Here is a 16,203-nt window from a genome sequence, read left to right as displayed (position 1 = left end):
GCACTGATATTGAAATTAATAAAAAAACAATTTTCTTACTGAAAAAAACAATGTAAAGAACATATGCAAAAGTAGATAAGGATATGCATATGCAAAAATAAGAAATAAGGATTTAATGAAAGAATATTATCTTTAGTTGAAACTCAAATGCGTGGTTTCTGGACCTACTTCTGACCCCACCATTATGTGGAAGTATAGCTTTCAGGAGATGAGGTGTTTATAACTTATAAAAAATTCCATTTGTATCCCTATAAATTGAGGACTGAAGTCCAGTGCTTCTTCCACACCTAAAATTAAAAAAAATAAAACTATGCATTCTTCCTACCTACAAGTAGGAACTTGCAGGTCTATAGGAAGAAATATCCACAAAGCTTTTAGACTAGAATCTTGAAACTCGGTGATTGATTTAATATTAAGATATTATTAAATTATATTTATTTCTTCCTGACCTTGAATGTTTGTGAGAAGGGTGTTATAAAATAGAACTTTATATTTTCAAATTACTGGTAACTGCATTGGCAATATAACACAGTTTAAGGAATTATGTTTTCCATGGCCACTAAAATGTCATGCTAATTTAATGAAAAGTCACTGGTATTTCCTTTCTTATTTCAAAGTAGTAATAGTCAAATAAATTTTGTTTCACCATGAGCTACTTAGTAACTCATTTAACCAAATCTTTATGTATCGCAAATTACAGTATTTTTGATTTAAAAGAATTCTCAATGTAAACTCCATCTGTAATTTATGGGTAAAGAAAAATGTTAGAAAATGAACAAAAGTCAGGTCATATAAGTAGAAATATAAACCTAAAATATTTTACTGCAATCTAGCCAAAAATAAATAAAAATATTCATTGAGTCCTGATTCATTATATATTTTTTAATATTCTAGCTAGAGTGTATAGCTAGAAATGACTTGTGACATGGTTAGTGATTCCTGTTTACTTTGTATTGTTAAAGAGATTCATTTATGTACTATACACAACTGCTGTAATTATTTGTTTTTAGTTTTTATGTACATAGTTAGAAAGATACAGAGATTTCTTCCTCATTATAGATTTTATTTTGAAAATACAGGAATGTATAGAGAAAATATTTTTTCAAGTGCATTAGGCAGGCTACAGGCTAAGCTGCTATGACAATATCAAATATATTGACCTAAATACAAGTTTATTTTTACTAGGTAAAATACTAGAACAAGATTTTCAGCTTTGAGGGGATGATGGTGGTACTTCTGTCATCAAAACCAAACTCCCAAATTTGCTCTAATTATCACCATTTCCCAGAGAGTATGAAAGAAAAATGGAGAATCAAGAACAAGTGGCTTTATCTGTAAGGTGATGACCCAGAAATAATCCACATCATTACCATTTACATTTCATTGCCCAAAGTTAATTACTTGGCTTCACTCAACTGTTAGAGGACGAAGAATTATTATCTTTAGCTGGACGTTAACGTGTGCATACAAAATTTGGCACCTAAAAATAAGGGGTGAATGGATGTGGGGAACAACTGGTACTTCCTGTTACATTTTGCTTCACTAGCCTTTCAGGTATTTAAGTGCTCCCCTTTTCTCCATGAAGAACAAAACCTATCTCATCACTAATCCTATTATATTATTAGATCCAGCTTTATTGATATCTGGGTTATGTACAGTTCACCAGGTTTGATGTGGCAGGTTTTTTTTTTTTCTTTTCCATCTTACCTCCACCAGGCTAGAAAACTTAAGCAGCATACAAAAACCAGTGCTAGTGGATTAATGGGGAACTCGCATACACAGCTGATAACATGAAATTGGCACAACACCATGAACAAGTTGGTATCATTTAATAAAAATAGACATGCACGTATTCAAAAATTTGGCAATTTTACTGATAGGTGAGTTTCTTAAAAAACAAAAAAAAGTCAGTGCACTTGCACCAAGGTAAATGTTTGGATATATTCATATTGAAATTATTTTAGTAAGAAGAAAAAGGAAGCTATCCCAAAAGTTGGAATTTGCTGGGATGCACTTATATGGCTGTTTCTTTTAAGTTGTAAATTGTTCAGAGTAGTTACAGTTCTATTTTAACTGTTCAATTTTTATGTACCACTTATTATTAAATATTTTGAATATTTTCCCAGGAACTGTCCATCAATAGAACAAAGGAGAAATAAATCATGTATATCCTTATAAAATTGTAAAAGACATCACTGAAAACAAATGTACCATGACTACATATATCAATTTGGATAGGTCATAAATATGTAATATTGAGCCAAATAAACGAATTGCACTGAATAGAGCACATAGTTTTATATGAATTGTTCAAGCCAAGAAAATGTCATATATATAAAATACATGTATATATATATATATATATATATATATATATATATATATATATTACTGCAACAGACAAATGTTTAAATTGTAAAGGAAATCAAATGGATGGGTAATAAAAAAAAAAGGCATGTCTGGTTAGAGGACTTCCAAAGTACTACTTATGTTCAAATTGTCAAGGTTGGCAGTGTGGCCATCAATATTTATTTATTTATTTATTTATTTTTTCAACGTTTTTTATTTATTTTTGGGACAGAGAGAGACAGAGCATGAATGGGGGAGGGGCAGAGAGAGAGGGAGACACAGAATCTGAAACAGGCTCCAGGCTCCGAGCCATCAGCCCAGAGCCTGACGCGGGGCTCGAACTCACAGACCGCGAGATCGTGACCTGGCTGAAGTCGGACGCTTAACCGACTGCGCCACCCAGGCGCCCCATCAATATTTATTTTAATATAATATTTCATGTGATAAATATATTCTAACTATAATATTTGTGCATGATACATTTTGTACGATATTTTTGAAAGTGAGAGGATTTCTTGATAAAAACAGATGATCTCTCAACACAGTTTTATTACATTTTGAGTTACCTTTGTAGAAGTTAAAAGTGTGGTTAATTATTATTTCTTATATGTGGATCCTGGTAGCTATTAAGAGATTGCTCCGCTCCTCTGCAAATATTTGACACACTCAACACAAAATCCAGGGAGACTCTATGCTCCCTGTTTGCATCTCTGTTCACCCACTGCTGTGATTGCCACAGGGTGAAGAAGGGGAAATGAATTATAGAGAAGCACAAGGGTGATTGCTTTCTCATCTTAATTCCCTTCCTGTCAGTCCTGCCTCTGCTGATTTAAAGAGAGAATGAGCTGGGATCAGAGCAAAGGTGAGAACCTTGGCCATATCTAAATTAAAAATTAAATTTAAAAATATGGCCAAACCTATAAAATGTAACTGCATTAGAAGTTGTGACTGAAAGAGCATTGCATGTCTCATTGGTTAAGAATGAGAGGGGTTTTTTTAAATAAAAAGAATATAATGGATATATGAGGATTAATATGTCCTGATTATTTGCTTCATAAAATAGCTAAGAGGAAAACTAGAAAAGGTAAGTTATAGTATTGTTTATAAATGTTCTGAATTGTAATGCCTTTTACCAAGATTCCTAAATTTCCTCCTACCCTAATGAGTCAGAGAACACAATGTGTACCACAATATTCTTTTTTTAAAATTTTTAAAAAATGTTTTATTTATTTTTGAGACAGAGAGAGAGAGAGACAGAGCATGAGCAGGGGAGGGGCAGAGAGAGAGCGAGACACAGAATCCAAAGCAGGCTCCAGGCTCTGAGCTATTAGCACAGAGCCCGAAGCGGGGTTCAAACTCACAAACCATGAGATCATGACCTAAGCCGAAGTCGGACGCTTAACCAACTGAGCCACCCATGTGCCCCCCACAATATTCTTTTTAAATGTGCATTAGTGATACAAATATAGCTTTGGGTAAAATGATCCTTCCTTACTAAAAATAAGGTCCTTTGTTTCTTCTTCCATTGTTACTGTCATTGCTATTATTGTTATTTGACAGTTCTGCTCTACCTTAATAAAAAGCAAATTTAAAGTACTATAAAAATCAGTCTTTAATGATGCTCAGCTGTAATAAAGTGTACTGAGTCACTCATTGTATAAAACTATGCATTAAGTATGTTAAAGAAGGGCCTTTTCAGGGCACCGGGGTGGCTCAGTAAGTTAAGCATCCAACTTGGTTTCAGCTCAGGTTGTGATCTCACAGTTCATGAGTTCAAACTGCTATTGCGGAGCCTGCTTGGGATTCTCTGTTTCTCTCTCTGCCCCTCCCTCACGTGCTCTCTTTCTCTGTCTCTCAAAAATAAATAAATAAACTTTAAAAAGGGGGGGTGCTTTTCTTATTTAGCAATTATAAAGGTGATTTGTATTCCTCATGAATTTTAACTAGAAATTTTTTCATTTGGACATTTCTAGTGCATAAGACTATAAGCCTCCCTGACCTTCATAGTGTTTGTTTGCTTTAGTATATAGATATGAACTCAGACATGCTTATACAGAAAAAAAAACCCTGCACATTTATGCAGATATCAGCTCATCACTTCTTTGATAGCCATTTTAGAAAATACTTTACAGAGAAAAGCACCTCCCTCACCTCTGAAATATAAAGAAAATATTAAATATATGAAAATAATTTATTAAACTTCTATATTCAAAGTTTGGTAGACAGGATGATAAAGAAACCAGAGAAAAAGTATACTTGGTATTAGCAAAAAATAATATCTAACTTTTATCAGAACATGGATAGATAAAAACTTAGATAAAACATCTAAGTTTTATCAGAACATTCTCCTTAATATTTTGGTTAAGTTTTTCCACCGACTTTCTGCTAAGGAAGAATTAGATATAAATACCAGAATCACACTGTAGTTTATTAAAGGCTTATTGCGTAGGGGCACGTGGGTGGCTCAGTTGGTTAAGCGTCTGACTTTGGCTCAGGTCATGATCTAACAATTCGTGGGTTCGAGACCCGTGTTGGGCTCTGTGCTGACAGCTCTGAGCCTGGAGCCTGCTTCGAATTCTGTCTCTCCCTCTATCTGTGCTGTGGAGAATAAGCTTAGGAATTCCCCAAGCTTGCACTGATGGGTTAACAAGGCATAAAGAAATAGAAAGCCACAGGATGTGCATCCAAGATTAAGTAAACAAATTAGGTAAACAGGACAAAGATCCTCAGTATAGCACAAAGGTATAGAAATAGGAAATCTCAGGATGAAAATATCCAAAATTAGGTAAACAAGATTAGGTATTCAGGGTGGAAATGCCCCCCAATTTAGTACAATAGCAGAAAGCTCCATTCACAGGAAGGACCAAAATAGGTAAACAGGTAAACTGGTCTATAAACCACAGCAGGGTGAAGTTGCCCAGAGCAGAGCTAGTTAGCAAAAGAAAGGTGCCTTGTTGACCCTGAGGTAACAAGCTCTATCTTTCTTGTCCCCTAAGCAAGTTTAGGTAAACTGAAGTAGTGCCTCATGTCTGCTGCACACAACCTTCCACCAGGAGCCAGGATTTTGTTTTGTATTGACCCAAATCCCTAACACTGCATATCTTCAAAAGCCCCTTTCCCTCACACCCATGAGTTAATGTTCACAGTTTCATTGTCTCTTTGTGCACGTCCATCATGCTTATAAGCCTTCTGATCTTAATTAAAATGGAGCAAGACCCTTACTCGGGGCTCTTGTCTCCCCGGACATTAGCCTCTCTCGCATCTGAATCCTGTGTCCTCTCTTTTGCTGGACAAGAGACAACTCCAGACACAGACCTATGACACTCTGCCACTTGTAGACACTCTCTCTCCTCTCAAAAAAAATTAACATTAAAAAAAAAGCCTACTGCATATATTTTCTTGAATTTGTCCCTACACCACATAAAAGCCCTTCTTTTATTCAAATGTCTAAACGTTGGCCTAACCCACAAGCACGGTCTTTCTTTCTCACTTCTGTTTTCCATGTCTCACATTTAATTAATCATTAGGGGTAATTGATTTTATCATCAAAATATTTACTGTTATCTTCCTCCTGCAAAGTAGTACAGGCCATTATCTTCCAACCCTCAATTACTACCAGACCTTTTAAATTGGTGTCTCTCCATCCTTGGGCCATCCTCTTCCTCTGAGTAATTCTTTTCAATTATCAATGACGATCATTTACAGACATGCATCTGATTACACATATTGCTCTGCTTAACAACTTCACATGGGTTTTGCATTATCCTCGAAGTTAAATAGAACTCCTTAATATGGCACCCTGGTCAATTCTGTCCCTGTTTTGCTCAAGTAACATCTCTCACCATATGACTTTTACATGTCTGTCCCTCTGTGCTCCTCCTGTCCATTGCCTTCTCTTCTTTCATCCGCTTAACTACTGCTTCTTCTTCGCACATCAGCTTAAATGAGTCTTCTTCCAAAGAGCTCCCCCTAAATTATTAGGGCACTAACTGTCTCTGGTAGGTACTAACATGCTAAGAATATACGGACATTGAAGGAAGGTAGTGGAATAAAGTATTTTAGAAAGAAAAAAAAAAACATAAGAAAGGTTACAAACTCACTGGTGCATCCAAGCATCGAAAATAAGCTTAGAATGAATGGTTTGAACAGAAAAAGAGAGTGAATGGTGTAGAACTTTGATAAAGGTGAATATAGTTTTGTGGATACCAAAATTTAAGATAAAAAAGATGGACAAGTGAAAGGTTAAGACTGACTAGGTAAGCAGATGATAATGTTGGGGGTTCATTTTATGCTAATATAATATTTTTTGTATTCTATTTTTGACACAGATACAGAGGTTCTTTTTATTTTAAGTTTATTTTTGAGAGACAAAGAGAGACAGAGCAAGAGGGGGGAAGGGGCAGAGAGAGGGAGACACAGAATCCGAAACAGGCTTAGGTTCTGAGCTGTCAGCATAGAGCCCAATGCGAGGCTTGAACCCATAATCTGTGCTCAAACCTACAAACTGTGCTCGAACCCATGAACTGTGAGATCTTGACCTGAGCTGAAGTCAAATGCTTAACCGACTGAGCCACCCAGAAGCCCCCAGATACAGAGGTTTTAAAAGATGTTCATAAAGTGCTAGGAGCCCTGTGGAAGATTTGGAGGGGTTTGAGTAGTGCCAGGAAAAATAGTTAGAGCACCCAAGCCATTTATAAATGTCTCCTAATCCGCATGATAGAAGTCATTACTCCTGAGAGTATTTTCTCCCCATTGAAAAAGATGTTAGAAATGTTATTTTTTAAAAAGCTTTATCAAGAGTCACAACAAAGATACAAACTACAACAGATTATCAACAGATTATCGTCACATTTTTTTCAGATAACTTTGAAACAATCTGTTCACCTTGGTTATTTGTAACACTAAAAATAATTTGACAATTATAGATAACTTGTTTTAGTACAGAAAATATCATATTTTCTTGCTGAACTAGTATAGAACTTTATAATTAGTGTGCAATCCATATTTGTTGGGTTGCTGATTATGTTGGATAAGTTTCAAAATTTTATTACCTTTGATTTGCTTTCTAATGATTTTTATTTAATAATTCTTTTTCTTGCTATATAAGAGAAAATAGACCAAAGAAAAGTTTTAAAATCTTTTTCTCTGACTCATAAACCCTGTCACTGGTTTCTAGTAATGATTTAAGGTCACAAAGATAATTTGTGTATTGCTGGGAGGTATAGAACACTAATCTGAAGGCTAAAATTGTATTACCTAACATTTTACAAAAATTTAATAATTATTAAAGTTGACTTTCTGTGAGGTCTATAGATCTTTATGCTGCTATTTCATAAATGAGTAACCTGGAGCTTCCTTCCATGACATTCCAAAGACCACAAATGTCAATGGAATGGAGCCAAGAGGGAATGGTAGACAATTTTGATGACAATCAAAATGCATAGGGCAGTATCCTCTAACTCAATCCATTAACAACATTGCCTCAGATCTAATGAATTAAACGTCATTTAAAAAGTGAAACTTTTGTTAAAGCATTTCTCCTTATACAGAGTGGACAGATTTTTCATTTAAGTTCACTGTCCAAGTGACAAATTGAGGAGAGCATCCTAATGAGAGCATCCTATTTAGTAGCACATATGTAGAGGTCAAGTGTAACATTAAAGACGAAAATAGCATTATAATAATAGCTGAGAGCTCACTGAGCTGTGTGCTCAGCACGAAATACACATAACAGGAAAGGGGAGGAGGTGATATGTGCTCAATTGGCCATCTATTTAGCATCTATGGAATAAATAATCCATTCATGATTATTTGAAGGGCAGTGGAGAATTGTGCCTTTCTTGTTAAGGTGATTAATTATACTTTGGATTTGTTTTTTATGGGAAAAGTAGTTTCTGTCTTTTGAAATTATAATATAGAGATAATTGCTGCTTTTGATTGTGCCCTCAGTAAATATTTATTGAGTAAATTAACAGAACAAAAAAACTAATTTAGAAATAGATTATAAATAAATTATAAATAGCAACACAATATTTAATCTCTTCCTGTCCTTACCAGCCAAAACAAAACAAAACAAAATAACACAGTTTTAATTTAGTTTATCTGAGCTATAACAATATTATCAACAACTTTCACAGATTTGTAAAAATTATAAAATAAACTTCATGATGAAATCAAACTGGCCAATTTGATAAAGAGTACTTTTGGAGTTTAACCACATTAATATGAAAACACTGATTGTCAAGATAAACAATTAAATTTAATAAAGTCAAAATGAAATATTTAAGTAAGTACAGTCTTGGTAAAGAAGCTAATATATAAGGAATAAAAAAGTAAGTTTTCTTTCCATGTAGCAGTTCTGCATCAATTATCTCATTTAACTACCTAAACAATGCTGAAAGAAGAATATTATTATGCATTTTTGCAAAGGAAGATACCTCAGGTGAAAGCTTTGAAATGAGTCTCTCAATACACATACTTTCTGTCCTACATTTCATGGCCTTCAGGTCAGCCTCACTAAATGTGGTTTGATCTCTCCAAAACTTCATGGTTCATCTTTGTTGTAGATTTTTTAAATAGCAGATCCTGCATTCCAGAGCAATCATTTCCTATTTCTCCTACCTCTTTCACTGGACTAAGTCCTCCTTTAGTCAATAATTAATTTTTAAGTCCCTATTCTGTGCTAGAAAATGTAATTCTCTCTCACCAGGCATGTCTTAGTTAGTCTTACCAGGCAGGAATTTCTTAAATTCAAAAGCATTCCCTGATGTTCCAAAGATAAGATGGTAGTCTGTCTATACCAGGGATTGACAACATACAGACTGCAATACCTACCTTGCTGCCTATTTGTACAATCCCTGAGCTAAAAATATTTCTTTTAAATTTTTAAATGGATGAAAAAGTCCAAAGAAGAATAATTATTTTTGTGCAAAGTGAACATTTTTCGAAATTCAAATTTCAATGTCCATAAATGTTTACTGGAACACAGCTATACTATTTATTAATAAAATTTTAATAAACACTGGAATATTCTGCCATGCTCAGAAATAGCCATCAAGGACATGTCTAATTTTCTGCCTGATACCAGTGGTATCAATTTCACCATCAGGAAGCAGTGAAGAACCTGGGTAATTTCTGGGATTTAAAAAACTCGTATCAATGAAGACTATCCTTATATGAGGTAGATGAAAAGTGTGGTAAATAAAAAATGACTCTATGATGAAAAAGTCAGGGAATTATTAAAGAATCCAGGTTCATTAAAACAAAGAAAGATACATAAGCAATATGTAAATTCTGAGGCGATAAAGGGAATATTGCAAGGAAGGATATTGCCTGTGGGCATGTGTGTGTGTGCACACGCGTATGTGTGTGTGTGTGTGTGTGTGTGTGTGTGTGTGTGGTGTTGCAAACATATTATTTACTATTTGTCTTGCAAATTCATGTTTATACCAATAATGGAATCTATTTGACAAACAAAATATAACTTAATCCTTTTTCATTATAAATTTTTGCATTTTCCTTAAGTTTTGTCATTTCAGGCTAGATTTTATTTTCCTGAAGATTGAGAATTAATCACTCATTTGAATTATTGAATATTCTAAAATATATAAGCAAAAAACAACTTAAATATTATGGTACAGTGCTAAGTGAAATAAGTTAATCAGAGAAAGAAAAAACCATATTATTTCACTCTTACCTGGAATTTAAGAAACAAACCAAAGGAATAAACAAATAGAAAAAAGAGATGAGGAATAAAGTCTTAAAACTCTTAAAGTTTCTTAAATACAGAGGTTCCTGGAGGGGAGGCAGATGGAGAGATGGGTAAAGTAAATTAAGGGGATTAAAAGTACACTTAACCATGATGAGCACTGAGTAATGTATAGAATTGTTGAATGACTATATTGTACATCTGAAACTAATGTAACACTGTATGTTAACTAAGCTTGAATTAAAAAAACCCAACGCATTAGGAACACTTTCAATTTAATTCCAAAATACTGCACTTATCAAAATACTGGACTTACATATTTTTTATTATCAATTTAAATAAACAAATTATTTTAATTTTCTGGTTCAGTGTTTCTATAATCATTTTTATACTGTGGAGGTTTCATGTATGATAGTTTTTCTATACGAACATTTAATGATGGAGAGTAGTGAATCCAAATTTTAGTCTGTGACTAGCAGCAGAATTTTAACTACTTCAATTTCCAATATCCAGTAGCTTATGTGTAATCCCTGATTGTATCTCCAGGTTTTTAATATTCTTCATTCCAAAAGACCTTGATCATAGTAATTTCCACATTCTGCTTACAAGGTTAGATTTCTTATTTTATTTTAATAATTTAGAACTCATCTATAATTCAGAATAATGCATGACTGATTAAATAAATAAACCTAAATAACTTCTTGTCATATTAGAAACGTGGAAATCAAAATGTATTCAACTGTTTCGATTATATTAAGTGTGGCAGTCTATTGTTAGATTCAAATTTATGAGACTGAACTGTTTCAAGGATTAAATAAGGTCAAATATCCTACCTTTTTGAATAATTTTAAAATTAATATTTTTTTTCTGATTAAGTTTTTTTTTTTTTTTTTTAAGAAGACCAAAAAATGTGCTCTCAACTGAAATACAGGTCATTGGATAGTATCCACATTTTTACTGTGTTGATTATATTATGTCTTCCTTTCAAAATATCTTCCTGCTGGTTTCTATGGAGATGGTTTAATCTGTATTGAACTGAACAGAGGATGATTAGTGTGCTCAGCATGATAAAAGCAGACACTATCTTCTTGCTTAGCCCTAGTTGATTAGATTGGGTCTGTTTAGAATTTTCTCTTAATGTTAGGATATTTCCTGACTTTACAGCATAACACTTAATACTAAAACATAAGATTTCTGGAGTCACAAATGAATGCCTAAGGTGCTCAATGGTGTTTCCACTCAGGGTAGACAGAACTCCCAACATGTTCAAGGAATGCGTAACTACTGATACAGCCATTTTGCTTTCAATATCACAGTGGTTACACTCTTCAAGACTTCAAACTTCTCATCCTTCACCTGCCAGACCAACTCTTGGTCAAAAACATAAAGGAAATCCTCATGAAGACTTCTGGGACCAAACTTTGGGATAGCCTACTATTTTCCAGTAATATATTCTGCAAATGTCAGCTGCTTTTGAAAACTGAATTCCAATGGTTGTGCCCTCAGCTCAGAAAAACTACCTCTATTTCTGCTTGACTTACATTTTTGGCCATAGTTTTGAGTGCATTAATGTTGAAATCCAGACTGAAGGTAAGGCCCTCCTGATTTGTCTCCCTCCTATCAAGCTTCAGAGTTATACACTACCTGTTTTCCTACGCTTAAAAAAAAGATTTGCCTTACATATTTGGTCAAGTTTTATGGTTGTTTACTGTGTTAGAGTTAAGCCCAGCACCAGTACCTCCAAAATGTGCTGAAGCAAAACTGTCATTAATTAAAATGTTATCTTACTAGTTTAAAGCCTAATAATTGCATTGTGTAATCTTCATTTTATTGTTTCAATCCCAAAATTGATACCAAAGAAGTTTTGATTTCATCTTATCCCAAAATGATGATGAAACATATCTATTACTGAATATATAATAAATACATATTCTAACATATCTATATCTATTCATTTCCAAGTAATAGGTCTATTTTATTCAAAATTTTATTTTGTATTTCTGCTTTTGGTGTCCTTTTTTATGAGAATGTGGTATTTAATATTTAAGTTTCTAAAACTTAAAGGTATTTTTATAATGGCTTAATATTTTGTGGCTTTTGGATAAATTTTCTTACTGCTTGAAAATAATTGTTTTTATTGTTTTATGGTACAAAGCTTATATATAGAGTTAATTATATTTAGGTCATTATCTTTATTCTGTCATCTAGTTTATCTTTCAAATTTGGAAATACTTATGCTAAACTTTACTTTTGGATTTCTGCAAATGTACATTTATCTATCTATCTATCTATCTATCTATCTATCATTTATCATCTATCTATTTCTTTATTGGTTTTGTACCTTTAACAGCTGTTATTTGCATTTTCCTTTAATTCTATTTTTCCTGCTAGTAATTTAATACATTCTATTTCTTATGAAAAATCAATACCTAAAAGCAAACACTGTTCATTCAGCATTACTCTAACATTTGCTTTTCTGGGGGACACTTATTCACAATGACATTACATGGGAAGCCCCCACTCATAGGAACCCATTCTTACTTCCTACTGCCAGTTCTTACTTCCTATTGCCAATGATATGAAGCATTTTGTTTAAACCAGTAACATTCACTTGCACCATTTTCAGAATTATTCTTATTCATAGAACTACTAATAATGATTTAATTATTCTGGGCATGTGTCTTAGAATGCATCATACCCTTTCTTGCCACACTGCTCATTTGTCTTGGATTCTTTGTCAGTAACCAAAATGAAGAAAGATTGAAGAGGTTAGATAGTTGGAATAGTTTCTTCCCAGTTTATAAAGATCATATAGAACTTAAAAACCAGAAGTCATGAAACCTAAGTGGGTTTTCAGATTTAGCTTAAAATGAAATAAGAACATGCAGAGTGATAAGCAATTTAATCAAATCTTATGCTCTCCTGTCCCTCCCTACCCTCCCTCACATATAGACTCACACAATATAGCTATTAATAAATAATTGTAAAATTATTCATAGCTTGAAATTTAAAATAGCATTGCATTATGTTTTTAAGAGTTCATATTAAATATATCAACTATAATATGATATCACAAAACGTTAATGTTTTATATACCTTAGAAAGATTATAACAGATTGTTTTTTTCTAAGTAAATCTGTGTGTAATACATGCAAACAAGTTTTTAATGACAATTTCAATTGTTCACATTCTGCAAATTTTCAAATGGTACTTTGTGTTCCCTTGTAATAAATTTCTTCACAAGTAATTGAAGCTATTTATATACAATGTTTTCATAAGCAGTGACTTCATTATTCTTGATTCATTTGGGGAGATGAGAAATGTGCATTATGGCAATAGGTAGAAAAAAATAATTAAGGCTAAAATGAATTATGTCAAACATCAACCTCATATTAATGTGCTCTATCAATACTCCATCTTAATCAAATTACTATTGTAAATAATTCACAGTGTAGTAATTTAATAGCTTATAAATCTTAAAAAAAGATATGACATTTAAGGCTTTTGTGCATCTATAAAACAACTTGTTAGACTATTACACATCTAATGACAAAAAACCTACTTTAGTATTCCAATCACAACATACAATTTTTGGGTATTATTTTCCATATAAAGTTGAGATAAAGTTGAGTAAAACCTCATATTCATTATCAAAGTGAAAGAGCCCACACATCATATTCTTCCAAAACATGTTCTCCATAGTTGGTTGACTATTTTCCTTCTGTCACAGAACAAATGGAAATAGATTCATTTTGTTACACTGGATGCCTGGAGGTAAATACATGTCTATGACATTTTAGAAGTGGCTTTCTTTTCTGTAAGTGTGAAATTCCTAGTGATATATAAGAGAAAAATATAATCTTACTATTTTTGATTCTCTATTTCCTTTAAAGTCAATTTATCCTCATATATTAAAATTTATTTTATTGCAATTTTTGTACCCAAAGATATGGATTTGAATTATATATTATTTAAAAATAAAAGTTAAATTTTGGCTGCTAAAAAAGACTATTAAAAACCATAACACCCAAAATATAAGATGAAAAACAAAACATAAATGGGTCTATTTTTAACAGCATAAAATTGCTGTTTTTAGTATAAAATATGAAACTAAAATGTAATAAGATTACTTCTAAGGGGAGAGATTTATTTTATGGAATATTTATAATTGCATAGAAGATTTTCTTTAGAAGAGAATGATATTTTACCTCTTGTTATATAGAATTTCACAAACTACATATGACATAGATTTATTTAGCTAGTTAATGTTTTTGAAAATGATTGCTTCTAAAGTTTCAGTAATATTTATAAAAGGGGTGTTTCCACTATAAAACTCTTGTCCCATGTACAGGCAAATAGATTTCTGCCATACCCTACAACTGTAATATAGTTTATATGACACTCTTGAACTATCTTCTAAAACAAACATGTATCTTATCTTGGCAATTTGGTACTTAAAGCCAGTGGTTCAAATGTTTAATCTTTAAATACCCTAGAAATAGAAAGGTCAATATTACATTCACTTTGTAATTTTTAAAAATTTGAATAATTCAACTTACTAATCTCTGGATGGATTTAAATGAATCAATAAATTAAAAGTATATATTTTTTAAATTATACATTAACAGGACTCCTGGGTGGATCAGTTAGTGAGTTAAGCATCTGACTCTTGATCTGGCTTAGATCATGATCTCATGGTTTGTGTTTCAAGCCCCACATCAGGCTCTGTGCTGGCAGCATGGAGCCTGCTTGGGATTCTCTCTCTGTCTCTCTGTCCCTCTGTCTCTCTCCTTCTCTCTCTGCTCCTCCCCTGTTCTCTATCAAAAATGAATAAATAAACTTAGAAAAATAGTACATATTAACAATAATGATTGAGTTGTTCTGAATGTGAACAATGAGAGTGAAACATATCATCTCTAGTTTCTTCTTAATGCCAATATTGTACAGTTTTGTTTTGTTTTTTTTTTTAGTTTTGGAAACTAATTTATTTATTAATAATTATAATGATTTAAGCACATAAAAGACATTCCAGAATAAGTGACTCACATTTCAATTCACTTTATAACCTCAATGACAAAATAGAGAAAACATGTTGTTACCTTAGGATTAGCTCATGTCCATTTGTCTAGTACAGTGATACCATAACAAATCTCAGTGTTAATAAAAATCATCTGGTAAAGAGCTTTTGAAAAATGGAATATGAAGGGGCGCCTGGGTGGCTCAGTGGTTAAGCATCCGATTTTAGCTCAGGTCACGATCTCATGGCTCATGGCTCATAGGCCTGAACCCCAGGTTGGGCTCTGTGCTGATGGCTCAGAGCCTGGAGCCTGTTTTGGATTCTGTGTCTCCTTCCCTTTCTGCCCCTTCCCACTCATGCTCTATGTCTCTGTCTCTCAAAATTGAATAAACATTCAAAAAAATGTTTCTTTAGAAAAATGGAATATAAAAACATATTAATAGAAGAAGTAATTTCTATAGTTGAGCATTCCCCAAACTGAAGATTATAAAAGATTGTTTTAAAAAGAAGAGGGAAGGGGATGAGGGAAGGAAAATATGAACATGAACAAAAAGATAAGTATTTAAGGCAGTACTCTTATCATGTTCTAATAAGTTCAACAATTAGATTCTAATAAGATTCTTGCAAGACTTGCCAGAGTCTACAGCATGCAATATGCTTTGGAATATTAAAAGAAAGGATAGATTATACAATTATTTGCTAATGATTTTTTCCATAAAACTTATTATTTGGAGAAGTAGACCTTGAAACACAACTGTAAATGATGCTTAAGTTTCAAAAAGAATGATACACTCTGTCCTCTATACTTATTCATAATGAAAAAAATTAAAATAAATGCAAAAAATAAAATATAAAATAATAATTAAAAATAAAATTAAGGGCCAGATATTGGTAAAAGAAATATTGCTCAAAATGTATCCTAAAAATTATGTTGAATATGTTGACCCTGCAAATTCTTATTAACATGATGTTAAAAGTATTTATAAAATTATGTGAGAAAACACTGAATTGTTTAAATATGTGGCTTAAAAATCATTTCAAATAAACATTTTTAGTGATAAAATGGCTTTAAAACCAGGGAGAATTCATTAAATGAAAATACAGTTAAAAACAACATATTCTTGTCCTT

The 16,203-nt window shown here is 32.6% G+C and overlaps 1 long non-coding RNA gene across 1 annotated transcript in view; it reads left to right on the top strand.

The window, feature by feature from the left end:
- Positions 1-10,666, top strand: part of LOC132681945 (uncharacterized) — an 85,425-nt gene extending 74,759 nt beyond the window's left edge. The window contains exon 4 of the long non-coding RNA XR_009611344.2: positions 10,604-10,666. This is a non-coding gene — a long non-coding RNA (uncharacterized LOC132681945). The remainder of the gene's footprint in view (positions 1-10,603) is intronic.
- Positions 10,667-16,203: the final 5,537 nt, after the last annotated feature.

Source organism: Panthera onca, chromosome A1 (assembly GCF_046562875.1).
Source record: "Panthera onca isolate mPanOnc1 chromosome A1, mPanOnc1 haplotype 2, whole genome shotgun sequence".
NCBI classification, from domain to species: Eukaryota; Metazoa; Chordata; class Mammalia; order Carnivora; family Felidae; genus Panthera; species Panthera onca.
This window is presented reverse-complemented; position numbering and strand designations above follow the sequence as displayed.